Genomic DNA, 19,384 nt, shown 5'->3' on the forward strand with positions numbered 1-19,384 from the left:
TAAGACAGTTTCATTAAACAACTAGGGGAAAGTGCATAACTGAATACTTGACAACAATGCTGAGCTCTTTGGGAAAGAAGAGAATAAATAAATAAAATGAAAAAGGGTATCTTGATGAACAATAGAAAAATATATATTGTTGAGAAAATAGAAATATTGGTCACTCCATTTTGTTTAAAGGTAATTTTCTAAGGTAAAACTGAATAAAATAATAATGAATAAAAGATTATTCCAAAGATCCAAAATCATGTAATCACATATACTGTCATCACTGGGGATAACAAAATGGAAATGTTGATGGCCATGGATCCTAGATTATGCAGAGATCTCCAATCCTCTTCTCAGAGTTGCTCATGAGCAATAACAAAAAAGTATTTGACTAAACTTTAAATTAGACAAACACATGACATTTGAGAAATTATAATTGGCTCTCTCAAATGCCCAATGCCTAGGCCTAATATTCTAAACAAATTAATCTATGAGATTTTGGAAAAAGGAAGGAAAGAAAGAAAAGAAAAGTTTTTGGCAAAAAATAAAATAAAATAATAAAAAAAGTGAAAGTGAGTGAAAGTGTGTGAAAAAGTATGAATGATGGTGTTGTATGGCATGAAAGAGAGTGTCTGACGAGACACTGAGGCAATTCAATCAATTTGCCCAAACAGCTGTATACAAATTTGAATGTGGGCCCACAGGGCAAATTTATGCCCAGTAAAATAATGACCATGGATGTATTTGGTTAAGTTTCCTGGTCAGTACCTAGGTCTTTGTTGTGGCAGAAAGAAAAACAGTGCCACACATGCGCAGCATATAACATGGGAAGGCAGAGAAAAGCACGCTTGCTCTGTCCACCCCACATCTAACTTTCTTTTCAGCATATCATGATGGAGCTGATTGTGTCAAAAGGATGAAATATTATCTTTCTGACTGTTAAAATAAATACAGTGGGTTGAGTGTTTTCCAGGGCAAAAGGCCTATGCTACTGAGCAAGATAGGCCTAGATAAATTTTCCAGTGATATAGTGGAACTCAGTTTACAAAACAAAGAGATAACTAAATAAGCAAATTGTTGAGAATAAAATTTAAAGGAATTAAAAAAACAAAAATAAAAAAAAAACAATAGTAACTGGAATTGTGAAAACTCAAAAAGGGGCCAAGACAGCCCTCAACCCACATTACATTTCCACAGGTCACACCAAGAAGGACGACTAGCAAGATGAACAAATTAGCATGCTTGATAACACTAACAAAAAACTCTGAAGTTTTCCATTTACAGGTGACAGAAGTTCCAGTAAGGCCAAGGAATGCTTCGCTCCATTAAAGAGAACCAGTGGGGGTGCAGTTATGATCTCAAGAGAGCCTTGCATTAATCAGCAAAACGATTACAGAGTGACACCTGAGTTCTCATCTCTAACCTTAAAATACGCCAACCAGCTTCAACAACTCCACACAGCATGAAGTGAGGGATGAAGGGCGTGCTAGTAACGACCCACCCTTGCCAACGAGGGAAAGACCATTGCAACGACTCGCAAAGAGTCTCCCTGGTGAAGATGGAACGAGAGAGTGATGGGACTGCTACTGAGATCAAAATACTTGGGTGCAGATATGAGCCAACAAATAGAAAAGAAAAAGTGGAAAGAGAATTTTAAGTAATGGTAGATGAAGAATTTGAAGGATATGAGAAGGGAAATATGGATGTAGGAAGATTTGAAGGGAAAATAGAGCAATTGGATGCAACAAATAGAATGAAAGGAGCAAAATAGAAAAGCTCAAGATTTGTGAATTGAAGAAGGAAAAGTATGTGTTATGTTTGGGGAAAATGCTGTATTTATAGAAGGGAGCATTTAATGAAGTAATGATCAAATTGAAAAGGCTAAGAATAGTAGATAAAGAAAATGTTGGAAAAGATAATAAAATGTAAGACTGGCTCGATTTACAGTTAGGAACATGTGGAGCATAGATTATAACTAAATAGGGAAAGTTTTTAGGAATTGCATTATTAACAGGAGATTTACTATTTTACTGTATACTTCCTATATTGAGGTCACTAGTCAAAGCCACAGTTAAGCAAATTAAATTCAAAGATATCAAAATAATGGGAAATTGATACATAAGGTATCTAAGCTGAGGATCAACTCTTATAATCTTGTGATATTCAATGTGTGATGGGATTTGTATTTGTATGTGTATGTATTTTTATGCCTTTTATACAAAACTGTGATAACCAGGCAAATGCTGAACCAATTGCACATTCATGCTTTTAACAATGTTTACTATTAAAGAGGGGTTAGGGAGACTGGATCTTTTCCTCACTCCTTGTCAAATTAGGAGAGAGATGTTTGGTCCAGTAATCCCTCAGAGTGGAATTTCATAATCTAGTCACTGGTGATAATACAATGTGACTTATTTAGTCACTAGGTAGTGTAAATAATATGACTGGATTATGGAGTAGCACTCTGGATAAGAATAATAAAATGTGAGACTTATTAAGTCTCAAAGGGGAGAATATGTGGAAGATTTTTATTAGTAAGATTTTAATCAATCAAGAATAATCAATGTGAATCAAGCCATATTTGTTGCTAGTTGTTTTTCCATTATAATCCTATAGGTAATGGATAGAAAGTTGCCTACGTGCTGGAATGTTCAGAACTGAGGAGAAACATATGGCCAGAAACGGCCTTTCGTTATACAAAAACAAGTAGGGGCCTCTCCTCCCTAGGGAGGGATCAAAATTGCAAGCATAAGGAAAAGTTTGACTATTTGGAAACGCCCTGTATAGGGTATATAATGAGATGCAACCTAGCATTTCGGGAGATCTCCTTGCAGGGACCTCTCGGCTTTGTTTTGCTTAAAATAAAGTCTTTTCTTCTGAGAGAAAAATCCCTGACTGAGTTCGATTCTTTGGAGAACTGGCAAAATACACCACACCCACTCCACACTACCTGCTCCTCTGCTTGTGTCTTTAATAAATAACATCTTCATCTGTTACTCCTCTGTCTCTTGATTGATCCGTAACAGATGCATTGGGATCAGCATTTATAGACATTTTGAACTCTATTGGGGTTAGACAACACGTTTCAGGACCTACTCATTGTCAAAATCATACTCTAGATTTAATACTGTCACATTGAATTGATGTTGATAGTGTTGAAATTATGCAGTCAAGTGATGATATCTCAGATCATTATTTAGTTTTGTGCAAACTTCATATAGCCAAAATTTTAAATTCTACTTCTTGTTACAAGTATGGAAGAACCATCACTTCTACAACAAAAGACTGCTTTTTAAGTTATCTTCCTGATGTATCCAAATTCTTTAGCATATCCAAAACCTCAGAACAAATTGATGATTTTTAACAGAAACTATAGGCTCTCTCTTTTCTAGCACTTTAAATACAGTGGCTCCTTCACGCTTAAGGAAGGTTAAGGAAAACAGTTTGAAACCATGGTAAAATGAGCATACTCGAAAACAAAACTAGAGGCATTTCGTATTGCTTGGCGGGAAAGTAACCTATCCTATAGAAAAGCATTAAAAACTGCTAGATCCGATTACTTTTCTTCTCTTTTAGAAGAAAACAAACATAACCCCAGGTATTTATTCAATACAGTGGCTAAATTAACAAAAAAAAAAACTTCAACAAGTGTTGACATTTCCCAACACCACAGCAGACAGTACAAGCACAGTAAACTATTTCTACAAAAAATATAATTGCACTACTGTTATTTTGCATATAATACATTGTTCAACAATACTTTTGCACACTCATTCAACTGTATTTATTACCACTGTCCTCACGTTCCTGCTATTCATAATGTATATATAATCCTTCATTGCTCTGTTCATAATGTACATACAATCCCTACATTGCATTCATATTTATATTCTGTATATACTCTGATCAATATTTTATATAACATTCTGTATATCATAAACTTTACTTTTATGTATATAAAACACTATTTTCTTGCACTTCTGGTTAGATGCTAACTGCATTTCATTAGCCCTCTACTTGTACTCTGCATAATGACAATAAAGTTGAATCTAATCTAATCTAATCTAAAAAACTGGATGACGAGTAATTTCTTACTGCTAAATTCTGAAAAAACAGTGGTGTTAATTATAGGACCTAAAAACTCTGCTTGTAATAACCTAGAACACTGTCTGAGACTTGATGGTTGCTCTGTCAATTCTTCGTCATCAGTAAGTAAGCTTGTAAGTAAGTAAGGTTGGTGTGCTATTTGAACGCAATCTTTCCTTAGAAAGCCACGTTTCTAGCATTCTAGATTTTTCCATCTCAAAAATATATCTAAATTACGGCCTATGCTCTCAATGTCAAATGCAGAAATGTTAATCCATGCATTTATGACCTCAAGGTTAGATTATTGTAATGCTTTATTGGGTAGTTGTTCTGCACACTTAGTAAACAAACTACAGCTAGTCCAAAATGCAGCAGCAAGAGTTCTTACTAGAACCAGGAAGTATGACCATATTAGCCCGGTCCTGTCAACACTGCACTGGCTCCCTATCAAACATCGTATAAATTTTAAAATATTGCTTATTACTTATAAAGCCCTGAATGGTTTAGCACCTCAGTATTTGAATGAGCTCCTTTTACATTATAATCCTCTACGTCCGCAATGTTCTCAAAACTCAGGCAATTTGATAATACCTAGAATATCAAAATCAACTGCGGGCGGCAGATGCTTTTCCTATTTGGCGCCTAAACTCTGGAATAACCTACCTAACATTGTTTGGGATGCGAACAGACTCTTGCAGTTTAACTCTAGATTAAAGACCCATCTCTTTAACCTGGCTTACACATAACATACTAAAATGCTTTTAATATCCAAATCCATTAAAGGATTTTTAGGCTGCATTAATTAGGTAAACCGGAACTGGGAACACTTGCCCATAACATCCTATGTACTTGCTACATCATTAGAAGAATGGTATCTATGCTAATATTTGTCTGTTTCTCTCTTCTTCCGAGGTCACCGTAGCCACCAGATCCAGTATGTATCCAGACAAGATGGTGAATCAGCACCTAGAAAGGACCTCTACATCCCTGAAAGACAGCGGAGACCAGGACAACTAGAGCCCCAGTATCAGATCCCTGTAAAGACCTTGTCTGTCACGTGAGGCGACACAGAAAACAGGGAGAGCTCCAATTGCAGGTAAGCAGTTTATTATAGGGCAAATCCGAAGGGGTAAACATTCCAGGCAGGGTCAAAACCAGAATATCCAACACAAAACATAAACAAGACGTGGACACAGAGCAAGGCAAGGCAAGACAAGGGCAAGAGTTGACGGACCTGTAAGACGCAAAGACATTAGACAAGGACTCCGTAACAAGGACAGAAACAACCCAGGTATTTAAAGACCTGAAAACAATGCACAGTGACGATAAGGGGAAGTGAGACCTCTAGTGGACACCCAGTGATACACAGACCAGACACACTGTGACATCGTCTCAGAGGACCACCAGGACAAGACGACAGGAAACAGATGATTCTGTCGTGTGGAAAGAGGACCAGAGAGAGCAATTCGCGGAGCAAATATTGTCTTTAATGTTCAAACTCAGGAGCTTCAGATTATTAGGGAATGCAAACAGAAAAAAGCCCAAAGGGCAAAACTGGAACCAAAACTCGTCTTTGTTCAAAAGGAGAAAGCAAAAGCCACCGGCCGCCCCGGCGGATTGAGTACGGTGGACAGCTCCGCAACCTCGCAGTAGAGAGGGAGAGATCAGCAGGTCAGGAGACGAGCAGCGGCTAAACTTCCAGGCTCACACACACAGCACCACGAACAAACAGGACTAAGACTGGGACAAAACGACAGGGAACAAGACATACCAGTTAAGCGTATTTAGGGGAATAATCTGGCAAGGCAGGTAGGGAGGAAAGGGAAAGAAGTAGGAGTGTTAATCAGAGGAGAAGAGGAAACAGGTGCGGGAAGCCAAGCGCGAAGAGTAGCGCAATGAGGAGCAGCTGAAGGAGATTAACGAGAGAAGAAAGATTAGTGCAAAGAGAAGAGAAGAAAAAGCATCAGAGAGGGGAGGGGAAAAGGGGAAAGGGAACCAGGATCATGACAGTGCCCCCGCCTCAACGAGCGCCTCCTGGCGCTCCCAAGGGGGAAGCCTGGCGGGAGCGGAGGAAATCATCAATAAGCGAACGGTCCAGAACGTCCCGGGAGGGGATCCAACTTCTCTCCTCGGGACCATAACCCTCCCAGTCCACTAGGTACTGTCGACCCCGCCCCCGGCGGTGGACGTCCAAAAATCTACGAACCCTGTAGACAGGGGATCCCTCAACCTGAACGGGGGGGGTGGAAGACCGGGGTGGGGCGCGGATAACCGGTTTAATGCAAGACACATGAAAAACAGGATGGACACGACGGAGATTGGGAGGGAGTTGGAGGCGGACCGCGACAGGACTAATAATCTTAGAAACTCGAAACGGCCCAACGAAACGAGGGGTCAATTTGCGTGAGATCGACTGGAGGGGCAGGTTAAGAGTAGACAGCCAAACCCTTTGACCGCAAATATATCTAGGGCTCTTGACTCGGCGGCGATTAGCGATACGTAGGGTCCGGTCTCTAAAACGGCAAAGAGCGGATCTGACCCTCCTCCAGGTACGCTTACAGCGCTGAACGAACGCCTGAGCCGACGGGACGTTGGACTCCGAGTCCTTGCACGAGAACAGGGGTGGCTGATAACCGAGACTAGCTTGAAAAGGGGATAGCCCAGTGGCCGAGGACGGGAGCGAATTATGAGCATATTCAGCCCAAGGGAGCTGTTCAGACCATGATGCTGGGTTGCGAAACGCAAGACTACGTAATATGCGGCCGATGGTCTGATTGGCTCGTTCGGCCTGACCATTAGTCTGAGGATGGAAACCGGACGAGAGGCTAGCGGACGCACCGATTAAACGGCAGAACTCCTTCCAGAACTGCGAAGCGAATTGTGGACCTCTATCAGAGACAACATCAGAAGGTAGACCATGTAGCTTAAAAACATTCTCAACGACAGTCTGGGCGGTCTCCTTGGCGGAGGGGAGTTTGGGTAGAGGAATAAAATGCGCTGCTTTAGAGAAGCGGTCGATGACAGTGAGGATAACGGTATTTCCAGCCGACGGGGGAAGACCCGAAATGAAATCAAGGGCGATATGGGACCACGGGCGTGAGGGAATGGGGAGGGGTCTAAGAAGGCCGGCCGGAGGGGAGTTACCAGATTTCGTCTGTGCGCACACCGCGCAGGCGGCTACAAAACTACGAGTGTCCCGTTCGCGGGAGGGCCACCAGAACCGTTGGCCTATGGAAGCCAGGGTGCCCCTAACGCCGGGATGGGCAGCTAATTTGGACGTATGAGCCCACTGGAGGACAGCCGGACGGACGGATGCAGGGACGAAAAGAAGATTAGAGGGGCATCGACGGGGAGTGGCGGAGTGAGAAAGAGCTCGTTTGACTAGTCTCTCGATTCCCCAGATGGCCGCACCAATCACACGCCCCTCGGGGATAACGGGAACGCGTGACTCGGAGCACTCTGAGGAATCGAAGAGGCGGGACAGAGCATCAGGCTTGACGTTCTTCGAGCCGGGTCGGTAGGAAATAGAAAAGTCGAAACGGGTGAAAAATAATGCCCAACGAGCCTGACGGGCACTCATCCTCCTCGCTGAACGAATATATTCGAGATTCCTGTGATCCGTCCATACCAAGAAAGGAACGCAGGAACCTTCTAGCCACTGACGCCATTCACTTAGCGCGAGGCGGATAGCGAGTAGTTCACGATTACCCACGTCGTAATTACGCTCGGAGGGAGTTAGTCGGTGCGAGAAAAAAGCGCAGGGGTGGATCTGACCATCGGAGGCAGACCGCTGGGAGAGTATAGCTCCAACGCCTGTTTCGGACGCGTCAACCTCGACTATGAACTGTTTGGAGGGGTCAGGGGTCATTAGGATGGGAGCGGACGTGAAAAGGGTCTTCAGGCGGTCAAAAGCGCGCTGGGCGGACTCGGTCCATTCAAAACTGGACTTGACAGAGGTAAGGGCGGTTAGGGGCGCTGCGACCTGACTGTAGTTGCAAATGAAGCGGCGGTAAAAATTGGCGAACCCCAAGAAACGCTGCAAGGCGACGCGAGAATCAGGAACTGGCCAGTCAATAACCGCCTTAACCTTAGCGGGGTCCATGCTAATGCCCTCCCCTGAAATAACCGATCCCAAAAAGGTGACAGAGCGCGCGTGAAAGAAGCATTTCTCCGCCTTGACGAACAGCCTATTCTCGAGAAGCCTTTGAAGAACGCGGCGAACCTGCTGGACGTGCACCTGGAGGGAGGGCGAGAAGATAAGAATGTCATCTAGATAGACGAAAACAAATATATTTAGCATGTCTCTAAGAACATCATTTACCAACGCCTGAAAAACCGCGGGGGCGTTTACGAGGCCGAACGGGAGAACGCGATACTCAAAGTGCCCAAGGGGCGTGTTAAACGCGGTCTTCCATTCATCCCCCTCCTTTATGCGAATTAAGTGATAGGCGTTGCGAAGGTCCAACTTCGTGAAGAATTTGGCGCCCTGCAAGACCTCAAAGGCCGATGACATGAGGGGTAATGGATAACGGTTCTTAATAGTTATCTCGTTAAGGCCCCGATAGTCTATACAGGGGCGCAAGGAACCATCCTTCTTCTTAACGAAGAAGAACCCGGCGCCCGCGGGAGAGGATGAGGGAACTATGGTACCTGCGTCCAGGGACTCCGATAGATATCTTTCAAGAGCTTCGCGTTCTAGCCTCGACAGGGAATACAGTATACCACGAGGTGGCGTAGTGCCCGGGAGAAGGTCGATGCTACAGTCATAAGGGCGGTGAGGGGGGAGAGAAGCGGCCCGCGAACGACTGAAAACCATCCGCAGATCGTGATACTCCTCCGGCACCCCAGACAAATCCCCTGGATCTTCCTGAAACACAGAGACAGAGGATACAGGAGGAATAGCAGAGGTTAAACAGTTGACATGACAAGACACATTCCAAGAGAGGATGGTACCCCTTATCCAGTTAATCTGGGGATTATGAAGTACTAGCCAGGGATGCCCTAAAACTACTGGGAAATAAGGAGAATGAAAAGTTAAAAAGGATATGGTCTCACGGTGGTTACCGGAGATAGTGAGTGTTAAGGGTGGAGTCTCATGGTTAACCCTCGGGAGAGAGCTTCCATCTAGAGCAAATAGGGGAGAGGGTGCATCTAACTCCATCAGGGGAATACCTTGCGCACGAGCCCATGACTCATCCACGAAATTGCCCTCGGCCCCGGAGTCAATCAGAGCCCTGCAGGAGGCAGAGGAGCCAGGCCAGCGAAGATGGATCGAGAAGGTGGTGCAGGAGTTAGGAGGAGAGACTAGAGTGGTTGCGCTCGCCAGAAGCCCTCCCCTCACTGACGAGCTCTGTCTTTTAACGGGCACACGGCGACAAAATGCGCAGGTGAAGCGCAATACATGCAGAGTCGATTGACCACTCTTCGTTCTCGCTCTGCAGCGGAAATGCGGATGCCGCCCAGTTGCATGGCCTCAGGTTCAGAGGAGGGAAGTGCCAGGGGATCGGCGGGCGGAGGAGCCAGTAGGGCGGACTCCAGACCCCGAGCGCGGCGGCGCTGGTCAAAACGCTTCTCGATGCGTAAGGCCAAGTCGATCAGTGCATCCAGGCGAGTAGGGACCTCCCTGGACAATATCTCATCCCTTATACCCCCGTGGAGCCCCTCCAGAAAACGAGCGAGCAGCGCCGGTTCATTCCAGCCACAGGAGGTTGCCAGAGTGCGGAACTCGATAGAAAAGTCTGTAACTGAGCGCTTACCCTGGCGCAGAGAAGACAAGAGGCGGGAGGCCTCCTCCCCGTAGACAGACCGGTCGAAGACACGGATCATCTCCTCCTTGAAGAGGGAAAAACGCTCGACACACACAGCCCTTGACTCCCAGACTGCCGTTCCCCACTGGCGAGCCCGTCCGGAGAGGAGAGAGATAACGTAGGCGATCCTGGCCCTGTCCCCAGAATAGGTTGACGGCTGGAGGGAAAACACAACCTCGCATTGGATTAAAAATGAACGGCACTGGGTGGGCTCACCGGAATAGCACGGCGGGTTGTTAATGCGAGGCTCCGTGGAGTGAACGGATCCGGACAGGGCTGGCGGATTGAGACTACACTGGTGGAGTTGTCTAGCCAGATCCGTCACCTGAGCCGCCAGCGTCTCCACGGCCTGTCTGGCGGGCGATAATTCCTCCTCGTGTTTACCCAGCATAACTCCCTGGATCTCGACGGCCGTCTGTATCGGATGCTCTCCTGCTGGGTCCATAGTGGCCAGATTATTCTGTCGTGTGGAAAGAGGACCAGAGAGAGCAATTCGCGGAGCAAATATTGTCTTTAATGTTCAAACTCAGGAGCTTCAGATTATTAGGGAATGCAAACAGAAAAAAGCCCAAAGGGCAAAACTGGAACCAAAACTCGTCTTTGTTCAAAAGGAGAAAGCAAAAGCCACCGGCCGCCCCGGCGGATTGAGTACGGTGGACAGCTCCGCAACCTCGCAGTAGAGAGGGAGAGATCAGCAGGTCAGGAGACGAGCAGCGGCTAAACTTCCAGGCTCACACACACAGCACCACGAACAAACAGGACTAAGACTGGGACAAAACGACAGGGAACAAGACATACCAGTTAAGCGTATTTAGGGGAATAATCTGGCAAGGCAGGTAGGGAGGAAAGGGAAAGAAGTAGGAGTGTTAATCAGAGGAGAAGAGGAAACAGGTGCGGGAAGCCAAGCGCGAAGAGTAGCGCAATGAGGAGCAGCTGAAGGAGATTAACGAGAGAAGAAAGATTAGTGCAAAGAGAAGAGAAGAAAAAGCATCAGAGAGGGGAGGGGAAAAGGGGAAAGGGAACCAGGATCATGACAGATTCTTCTGCACAATCTGACTTTGCTGCAGCCTGGAATTTAACTACTGGTTTTGTCTGGTCTTAGGAGAACTGGATAAATAAAGGTGACTTGACTTGACTTGACCATAAGCGAAGTGGCATCATTTGGTATTCTATAACCAGAAAAAAAGCTTCTTTGAAGCTCTGCACTAGAATTCTAGTATGGTGCTGTGTGTCTCTATTCTGTCAAGTATACATCTCTCAATCTTAGATTTATCTTTGAGCAACGGATGTTATGTATTCATCTGAATAGGAACTGAATTTAATCATGAATTTGTTTCTCATTATTTAATTATATAATTGGCATGATACATTGTACCTGACAAATATATATATATATATATATATATATATATATATATATATATATATATATATATATATATATATATATATATATATATATATATATATATATATATATATATATATATTTGACTTATTGACTTATTTCTCCTGAAATCTGTCATGATCCTGGCTCTTTTCCTTTCTCCCTCCTTTTTTTACTCAGATTCCTTTCCTCTTCCCCTCCTATTTCTCACTCACCTTCCCTCTGCTGTTAATCTCCTCCAGCTGCTCCTCATAGCGCTTGGCTTCCCGCAACTGTTCCCCCTTCTCCTTTGATTAGCACTCCTACTTCTTTTCCTCGTCTCCCCACCTGCCTTGCCAGATTATTCCTCTAAACTCGCTAACTCTGTATGTCTTATACCCTGTCATGTTTTAGTCCAAGTCCTAGTCCTGTCTGTTCGGGGGTTGCCGCATCAGGATTTACCATCGTGTCTGCCGGTCTCTCTCTACTGTGCTGCTGCGGAGCTGTCCACCTTACTGATTCTGCCTGGGTTGCAGATGGTTTTTTTGCTTCTCTTTTGTGAACGAGAGGTTTTTGGTTCCAGTTTTACCCCTTTGGGAGTTTTTTGTTTTTACAAGAATTATCAAGCTCCTGTGTTTTTTGTTTTTTTTTCATTAAAGACTGTATCTGCTCCGCAAATTGCTCTCTCTGGTCCTGTTTCCGCATATCAAAATCATTACACTGTTAAAAATTTTTTTTTATTATTCAGTAACTAGTGCCACAGAAATTTTGTTTAGTTAATTTTAATTTCAGTAAATTTTTAATCTTCAAAATGTTATCTGAATGGTTATTTTTTTAGTTGGCTTTGCTGAATTAGTTTTATAGTCCATTCAGCATTTAGAAAAATACAGCAAGTCACGCCTATTTAAATTTAACCATGTAATGTGTTTCATATATTACCTCAACTAAGATTTATTTTTTTCAGCACCATAAAAAAATTGCTGTGGAACTTGTTAGATTATTTATATTTATATCAAGCGCAGCGTTAGTTCAGTCAGGCCACGGAGGCAAGGCTGTTAACTGCTGATGTGGCCAGCTGTTCACAGAGACACGGCCACAACTCTTGCAGTTTAAATCTAGATTAAAGACCCATCTCAGGGTACCGGATAGAATACTGTCCGACTAAGACTGCGCCAATGCACATGACCATCATGTGTGGAATCAAGTATAGTAGAGTAGAGTGTTCGAGAGCAGCCAGCTGATTCAGCCTGCAGTTTCTCCAGAGTGACAGCTGGAGCACTGATGGCGACACAGCTGTTCACGATTGGCGATTGACTCACCACATGATTACGATCACGTGTGTTTCAGGGTTTATTAAACATTTCAGTTCCAATAATGGCCACAGATCTGCGATTAGAACGGTAAAAGCTTTTAATGTAGTCAGCTGTTGTATTGAGTCACGTCATCATCCTACACTGATCAAAGCATATATACCCCTCTGTATTAGCATAAAAAAAAACATATGTTCATGTGAACTTCATCCTTGAAATATATGGCACCGTATTAAGCAGTATAGAGTATCTGTGCTCACGAAATGTTCTGAAAAGTATGCGAATTTGACAATTCTGCATTTTATTTACTTCATGGTGATAAGTATGTGATATAGACATGTCTGTTTCTCCTCATGAACTGATTTTGGACAGGCTTCTGAAGCAGAGTAATGGTCTATAGCTGATCTACAGCTAAATATAGAAGCGTTGGTTATAACCATTGGATATTCCATACTACGTACATTTAATAATAATAAAATATGACACTGACCGCAAGGGAAAGAGGAGAACGAGGAGGATGATGAGAAGAATGAGGAGGAGGATGAGAACGGAGAATAAAAATGAAGAGGAGGATGAAAAGAAGGATGAGGATAATAAGAATGAGGAAGAGGCTGAGAAGGGTATGGAGATGGAAAATGAGGAGGAGGATAAGAAGGATGAGGATGAGAAGGATGAGGAGGAGGATGAAAAGAATGATAAGGATGAGAAGAAGTAAATGGAGAAGGAGATTGAGGATGAGGAGAGGGAGGAAGATGAGGAGGCGGATGAGAAGAATGAAATGGAGTGGAAGATGGAGGATGAGAAGAATGAGGAGGCGAATGAGAAGGAATGGAGAAGGAGATGGAGAATGATAAGAACGAGGAAGGAACTCACCCCTTGCTGTGATACCTGAGGGGGCCGCTGTTATCCCTCAAGTGAGGGACGAACTCCCCCTCAGAAGAAAGGGACCTGCTGTTCTCTCCAGCTGGAGAGAACACCCTTTGCTGCTATAGCTGCAGGGGACTGCTGTTCATCCTACAGCAGAGGATAAACACCCCTGCTACTTAAATAGAGATGGAGAAGTTGAATGTGGAGGAGAATGAAAAAAAAAAAATTTAAGGAAAGGGGGCTGCTGTTTTCTCTTGCGTGAGATCACCCCTTGCCGCGATACCTGAAGGGGGGCAGCTGTTATCCCTCAAGCGAGTAAGGGACCTGTTGTTCTCTCCAGCTAGAGAGAACACCCTTTGCTGCTTTGGCTTCAGGGGACTGCTGTTAATCCTTCAGCAGAGGACGAACTTAATTTAAATGGAGATGGAGAAGGTAAAGTTGATTGAAAAAAACCCATAAGGAACCATGCAGCCAAAGATAAATTGTTATAGTTTAACAAAATTATTAAGCACCCACTGAGAAACCTGATGAAAGTGTGACCTCAGACCTTGTCTGAGTTCTCCTTGCCTTGTCAGAGGAGAACTGGCCCCCCAACTGAGCCTGGTTTCTCCCAATATTTTTCTCTATTCTGTCACCAATGGAGTTTTGGTTCCTTGCCGCTGTTGCTTCTGGCTTGCTTAGTTGGGGTCACTTCATTTACAGTGAAATTATTGACTTGATTGCAAATTGCAAAAAAGACACTATTTAAACTAACTTGAGATGACATCACTGAATTCAATGATGAATGCCTTCAACTGTTATTTTGCATTATTGAAACACTGTTTTCCTAATTAATGTTGTTCAGTTGCTTTGATGCAATGTATTTTGTATATATAAATAAAGGTGACTTGACTTGACTTACGGTACAGGTGCTGAGAGCAGTCAAAATGCATTTAAAGAAGCTGTCATACACACATTTTACTTTATACTTTTGCTTATTTTAGCTTAAATTTTAATTGTTTTTTAAAACATTTGTTTTTGTACATAAATGTTTGTATTGTATATTAATTATTATAAATCATTTATTAATGTTAAGAAATGCTAATATTAAAGGGGGGTGAAATGCTCGTTTTCACTCAATATCCTGTTAATCTTGAGTACCTATAGAGTAGTACTGCATCCTTCATAACTCAAAAAAGTCTTTGGTTTTATTATATTCATAAGAGAAAGATACTCTGTACCGATTTTTCCCGGAAAAACACGACCGGCTGGAGGCGTGACGTGTGGGCGGAGCTAAAGAATCAAGAGCGCGAGTAAGCTTTTGCGTTGAGAGCGTCTGTGACATTACCGTGAGGAAAAAAACATCCAAAACAAACCATGGCTAACAGTCAGATTCAGCGTATATTTATGATCCAGAATCAGATCCAGAGGCTGAAATTTAACAAGAGCAGCATCAGCAACGACGTCTCTATGTGGTATGTACTGAAACTGTATATATTTGCTTAGCGGTTTTGGAAAATGACTAAGTTCCACTTTATGTCGTCTTTTTTTTTTTTTTTTTTTTTTTTTTTTTAAGCTGTACATGTGGAAAGTGCAGTTTGATGACAACATCGCATATTGTTTACTTGATTTGCTTAGGCGCCGATAGCTAAGTTAACAACACAGAGATATTTGAAGCAGTTTTACTCACCGCATGCGGTTCCAACACACGATCACGACCCTTTTTCGTTGGGACTGAATTATCCTTAAGAAATAAACGATGTGCAAATCCGGCGTCAAACTGGGCCTTGTTTGTAAAACAAGCATCTTCAAAATGCAGGGAACAAACAAAAACACTTGCACAACTCCGTTGATGCTCTGTAAAAATAAACTCCATCCACTGGTCCCTTAACCTCCATCTGTAAGCTGACTCGTCACTGTGCTGAATGAGGCCGATGTTGTGTCGTCTGCAAACTTCAGGAGCTTGACAGAGGGGTCCTTAGATGTACAATCGATAGTATACAGAGAGAAGAGCAGGGGGGCGAGAATGCAGCCCTGGGAAGCTCTGATGCTAATTGTGTGGCTGCTTGATGTGTATTGTCTTGTAGTTGGTGATCTCTTTCAGACTTTTCCACACTGATGCTAAGTCGGTGGAAGTGAACTGAGTTCTTATTTTTCCAAAATGATTCCTCTTTGCCACTTTCATCTCCTTTTCCAGTGTGTATTTAGCCTGTTTATACAATGCTTATCCTGTAAGCATCTTCTTTGGCCTGAAGGAGCTGAGTTTGAGTCTGAGTTTTGCAGTGAACCACGGCTTGTCATTGTTGTAAGTTAGATGAGTCCTGGTAGGAATACACATATCCTCACAGAAACTGTTATAGGATGTTATAGTCTCTGTGAGTTCATCCAGATCAGTGGCAGCAGCTTCAAAAACACTCCAATCAGTTAGGTCAAAACAAGATTGTAAATCCTGCTCTGCTTTATTAGTCCATCTTTTTACAGTCCTTAATACAGGTGTAGTTTATTTTAGTTTCTTCTTGTAGGTTAGTATAAGATGAGCCAAACAGTGATCAGAACATCCCAAAGCTGCTCCTGGAACAGAGAGATATGCATCCTCTATTGTGGTGTAACAGTGATCCAATATATTACTGTCTCTGGTGGGACATGTGATGTGCTGTCTGTATTTTGGCAGTTCACGGGAGAGATTGGCTTTATTAAAGGGTTAGTTCACCCAAATATTAAAATTATGTTATTAATGACTCACCCTCATGTCATTCCAAACCCGTAAGACCTCCATTCATCTTCAGAACACAGTTTAAGATATTTTAGATTTAGTCCAAGAGCTTTCTGTCCCTCTATTGAAAATGTATGTATGGTATACTGTCCATGTCCAGAAAGGTAATAATAACATCATCACAGTAGTCCATGTGACATCAGAGGGTCAGTTAGAATTTGTTGAAGCATCGAAAATACATTTTGGTCCAAAAATAAAAAAATTCAGCATTGTCTTCTCTTCCGGGTCTGTTGTGAATGCGACTGCTGTGACTGTTGACATGGCATATATATATATATATATATATATATATATATATATATATATATATATATATATATATATATATATATATATATATATAATTGTATAATAAATGAAAGAAAATAGAATACAAAAAGATTAGAAAGGTAGTTTGATTTTTCTCTTTTTATTTTTTTTGAAAGGAATTAGAGTAGTGAGTGCTGAAGTTAAAGGGTCAAATAAAGATGGAAGAGATGGGTTTTAAGATGATTCTTGAAGATGGCTAAGGTCTCAGCTGCTCGGATTGAGTTGGGGAGGTCATTCCACCAGGAGGAAACATTTAATTTAAAAGTCCGTAAAAGTGACTTTGTGCTTCTCTGGGATGGCACAATTAAGAAATGTTCACTTGCAGAATGCAAGCTTCTAGAGGGCATATAAGTCTGAAGTAATACATTTAGGTAAATGTGTGTGAGCCAGTGGTGTTTTTTTAGGTAAACATCAATGCATTGAATTTTATGCGAGCAGCTATTGGTAGCCATTGCAAATTGATAAACAGGGGTGTGACGTGTATTCTTTTCGGCTCATTAAAAATTAATTTTGCTGCAGCGTTCTAGATTAATTTTAAAGGTTTGACAGAACTGGCAGGAAGACCAGCCAAGACAGCATTGCAATAGTCCAGCCTGTACAGAACAAGAGCTTGAACAAGGAGTTGTGCAGCATGTTCCGAAAGAAAGGGCCTGATATTCTTAATGTTGTATAAAGCAAATCTGCAGGAGTGGACAATTTTAGCAATGTGGTCTGAGAAAGTCAGCTGATCATCAATCATAACTCCAAGGCTTTTGGCTGTTTTGAAGGAGTTATGGTTAATGTGCCTAACTTGATGGTGAAATTGTGCTGAAACGATGGGTTTGCTGGAACCACAAGCAGTTCTGTCTTGGCAAGGTTGAGTTGAATGTGATGGTCCTTCATCCAGCAAGAAATGTCTGTTATACAAGCTGAGATGCGAGTAGCTACCGATAACTTTACATCTGAGGCATTTAAAGACTCCATTTGTCCATTATTTATTTCTAAAGATACATGACAATGTATAAAGAGCTCCATTACCTTCTATGTTACATTATGGCCACGTAGAAACAGTTTTTGTAAAAATAGGATAAAGATTGCGTCATAACCACTCGACTCTCTGTCGCACAGAAGAGAAATTACCATACAGACAGGAGGAGAAGCTCGCAGGCAATTAACTTAATATGGCGTACTGGTGTTACATTTTAAAATACTATACAAAATAATTAATCAGAATACTTACTCCTGCTCACTCCCTGCTCAAGCTCGCCGTCTTTGCAAGATTAACGATGGTTGTTTGCACGCACAGCTACTAGAAGATTTACATCTGTCAGACAGGTTGCTGACGTCATCAAGCTTAGTTTGAGTCTGCGTGTCAGAAACGGAAGTGCTAAAAAACGCTAAAAATGGGCTTCACTTCGCTGTGTCCATTTCTTTTACTGTCTATGGTTTCCTCGCGTCCGATTCAGTTTACCTCTCGTGGAAGCGATTTAGCGCACCTGCCAGCATCACTTGTGCGCTCGGTTATTATTGGCATTGATTTGCTGTCATAGATCTTCCTTACCATTTGACCATTGCTCTGGGGATGATATCCAAAATATAGATGTATGGTCACACCAAGGAGTGAGAGGAAAGAACTCCAAACTCGGGAGATGAATTCGGGACCTCTATCTGATACAATGTTCTCGGGTATGCCAAAGTTTTGAAAAATATTGTTTAAAAGCAGGCCTTGGGAAATATATCCACTGTGATGAGAATACAAGTATGGATTAATGGGGTCCTTTGGCTGCAAGGAATGTAGGTGTGGGTAGGGGGGCACCCAAGCAGAGCAGGATCGGAGACACTGGTGGCCACGATATCCTCGTCCAGTGTCCATTGAATGGGGCTGACAATCACACAGAATGGGAGGATTGGTTCAGGATTCTCTGATGGATCATTTTGAGCATGTAGTCTTAAAAGAGTGTCTGCTTTAGTGTTTTTAGTCCCTGGATGGTAAGAGATGGTGAAATGGAATCGGGTAACGAAGAGGTCCAAACCGGCTTGGCTGGGATTTAGTCTCTTGGCTTCCTGGAGATATATTTAAGATTTCAAAGATCTGTGTAAATTACAAACGGGTGGTGAGCCACCCTCCAACCAGTGTCTCCACTCCTCAAGGGCAGGTTTGATGGCTAATAGCTATCTATTCCCAATGTCATAGTTTTACTTCTGGGTGAAGAAGGCACATGGATGAAGCCAAGGAGGATTCCCCTGCTGTTGGGACATGATGGCTCCAACTCTAGATGTTGAGGCATCCACTTCCACCATTAAAGGCTACTGAGGGTCCGGGTGGACCAGTAGTAGAGCCAATGTATGCTTGTTAAAGGGTTTCCATGGCAGTAGTGGCTTTGGGTGACTAGGACAGAGACTTAGGCTTGCCTTTCATGAGAACTGGACTGATGCTTGGCGGAAAGTTCACTTCTCAGATTTTAGGAAGAGCTAATGTTCCCAGAGTTTTTTGAGAACTTCAGAGAGGTGCAAGCGATGTTCGGCCTCATTCCAGGAGTGTCATCGATGTAGACCAGCACAAAGCGATGTAGGTACTCCTGGAATACCCCATTCATATACCCTTGGAAGACTGAGGGGGCATTGACCAATCCATATGGCATGACGAAATATTCATAGTGGCCGGTAGGTGTCACACAGCTGTTCCAGTGCGAATGGGACGAGGGGAAGTTGGTACCAGTATTTGACTGTAATCTTGTTTAACCTGTTAACGTGCACCTGGACGCCGGCATACTAAACTGTCCTTGTTGGCATGTGTCAATGTTTATGAATAGATTAAATGAAACGGGACAAAATTCATCAAAACAAGCTACATATCATTAGAAAGATCTAAGCCTCAAGCATCTATGACAGATTGCTGTTTTTCAATGGAAAGCTTATA

The sequence above is a fragment of the Carassius gibelio genome, chromosome B13 (assembly GCF_023724105.1).
Source record: "Carassius gibelio isolate Cgi1373 ecotype wild population from Czech Republic chromosome B13, carGib1.2-hapl.c, whole genome shotgun sequence".
Classification (NCBI taxonomy): Eukaryota; Metazoa; Chordata; class Actinopteri; order Cypriniformes; family Cyprinidae; genus Carassius; species Carassius gibelio.